The following is a 2,945-nucleotide window of genomic DNA, read 5'->3' on the forward strand; positions in this document are numbered from 1 at the left end:
CTATACCATTCTCCTGTAAGAACCTTGCAAAAGGTCCAGGAACTTGTCCATATGGGGTATGCCGACCGTAGTACTCTCCTCCACGGTCAGACCTGACTATCTTAATCTTTAAATCATGCTGATTTTCAACTTCTACTTTAAATATTTTAAATTTATCCAACGCTTCTGTTCTCTCTTTAATTGGATAAATGTAGCCAAACCGAGAGTAATCGTCTGTGAATGTTATGAATGAATCATAACCATCCACACTTTTCACAGGAAAAGGACCACATATGTCTGTGTGAATAATCTGTAGGATTCCTGTGCTTCGTTTGGCATCTTTCTTAATTTTCTTTACATACTTTCCTTTTATGCAATCTCTACATTGATCTAACTCTGAGAGCTCTAATGGAGGAAGAATATCATTCTTAACTAGTCTTTCTATTCTCCCCCTCGAAATATGGCCTAAACGACAGTGCCATAATTTCGACAACGCATCTTGAGCTCTCTTTCGTTTTCTGTTTCCATTGTTCGATGAGGATATATTTTCATTCACATCACATACGGAATTTACATTTTCACGAAGTGATAACAAATAAAGCTCGTCTTGTCGGAAGGCAAGACCAATACATTTATTATTAAACAATATCTGACATTTGCCATTTCCAAAATGGCAATCATAACCATCATGGTCCAATTTTGAAACACTAATCAAATTTCTTTGCAAAGAAGGTACATAAAGAACATCTCTAAGAATAATTATGAAGCCATCAGCAAGCTCTAACGGAAGATCACCAACGGCCTCAACATCTGCTTGTTCTCCATTTGCTACTTTAATGAAACTTTCGCTTCTTTGCAAAGTTCTCATCGAACGGAATCCCTGTAATGAATTAGCAACATGAATAGTTGCACCTGAATCAATCCACCAAGTAGATTTTGAAAACTTTACATACAAGGATTCATTTACGAACGTAATAATGTTCTCACCTTTATTCTTCATTATCATCTTTAAGAAATCAGGACAATTCTTTTTATAATGCCCCGTCTTCTTGCAGTGGAGACACTGGTCTTTAGCCACTGGGAATTGTTGGTTCTGAGACTGTTGCATGGGACATTTTCCAGATGATTTGGAGGAAGAACTATTATTATAGTTCTTTTTCTTATCTTTTAGGTAGTTGACAGAACCACCTTGTGAAACTTTTATTCTTTCCTCCTCCTGCACACACATGGCAATGAGCTTTTCTAAATCCCATTTTTCAGGCTGTATGTTGTAATTAACAACAAATGTGTCAAATTCTTTGGGCAAAGAAGCAAAAATCAAATGAATAAGGAACTCATCCTTGAGTGCCAAATCCATTGGTTTGAGCTTAGATGCCAGATTGCTCATTCTCAGTATGTGCTCTCTTATGCCACTGCCGCCACCAGAGTACCTTTCTGTAACCAGCTGCTTGATCAGCTGGGTTGCATATGTCTTTGAAGAGCCAGTGAACTGACTCTTTATTCTGTCTAGGTACTCTGTGACCGTGTCACAGTCTGGAATTGAGCCCACAATTGCAGGCTCAATTGTGTTCTTTATCACTGCCAGACACTTCTTGTTGGCAGTGACCCATTTCCTATGCTCAAGGTCATAGGACATCTTTACGGGAGCAAAATCCCGCTCTCTGTTCTGCCATGCAGTATCAGTCTCATCTGTCTCCCTCACCGGTGCCTCAGGTTCTTTAGGGCACGGTGTGGTGACAACCCAGTCCACCTCAGCGAGGATAAAGGCCAGGTCTATCTTTTTCTTCCACTCAATATAGTTATCACCTTTTAGAGTGGGGATTTCTTTGATACAACTCATTAAGTTGTATCCTCCTGAAAACACAATTCAAATAGGGTGAGAACAGAAATAACAACAATAATTGCATGCCTTAGTTTAACGTTGGTCAAAATTAAAACATACAATTATTGTCTACACTAATTCTACATCACCGTTGGGCAGAAATAGAATTAATGTATAACAAAAACATTATAATATTGTCATTAATCAACGTTGGTCAAAATAACAACAATATTATGATCAATTTAAAATATATTCTTTTTCAAAATTAAATTCTCCCGTTGGTTCGAATTTAATAATGAAAATTGCAACTTTAAATACGCAGCGGAAACTTTAACATTTAATACTCTTTTTCCTATTTTCCAGAAGCTAATTTACTATTTACTGAACAAAAAATATCCTTGGATAAATTTTGTACAGAAAATCATCATAAAATCAAATCAAATTGATCAAACTTTTCCTGGAAAATAAGAAAAAACAGAACTGTGATTTTTCTATTTCTTTGGCCATTTCGGCCCAGCCAGCACATGCGCGGCCCACGGCCTGCCCACGCGCACGCGCGCAGCCAGCGAAAACGGCCCAGCAGCTGCGGCCCATCCGCGCGCTCAGCGCGCCCCCGCGCCCAGCCGCGCGCGCTCTCTCCCCCGCGCCCAGGCCGCAACCTGGGCCTGGGCCAGGATTTCGGCCTGGTGCCCTCATCCCGCCTGGGCTGCGGCGCTGGCCCAGTCGCCCGTGGCCGTCCATCTCCATCCGACGGCTGCCCGGCCGTTTCGCCCGAACAAAACCCCCCGGCCAGCCCCTCTCCCTGAAACCCTAGGTTCATTTCCTCTTTCTCCTCTCCTCTCCCACGGCGTCGGTAGCGAAAACGAAAGGAGCAGCGCGGCCACCTCGTCACCGGAGAAGAAAGGAGGGCGACACCGGTGCCAAGCCCCTCGCCGGTGCGCGCGCTCGCCCATGGCAGAGCGCGCCGCCGTCGAGCGGCTTTGGACCGCTGTCCTGAGCCACGGCCGAGCCGGGCCACTGTCCGCTCGCCAACCATGGCGGCGGTGATCACCGCCCGCACGGTGGTGACTTTCCGCGCGACGGCGGTGTCGGGAAGACCGGGTAGGTTCCCCTCTCCATCTTATTCCCCTCCCCAAAACCCGAT

Source organism: Miscanthus floridulus, chromosome 1 (genome assembly GCF_019320115.1).
Source record: "Miscanthus floridulus cultivar M001 chromosome 1, ASM1932011v1, whole genome shotgun sequence".
Lineage (NCBI taxonomy): Eukaryota > Viridiplantae > Streptophyta > Magnoliopsida > Poales > Poaceae > Miscanthus > Miscanthus floridulus.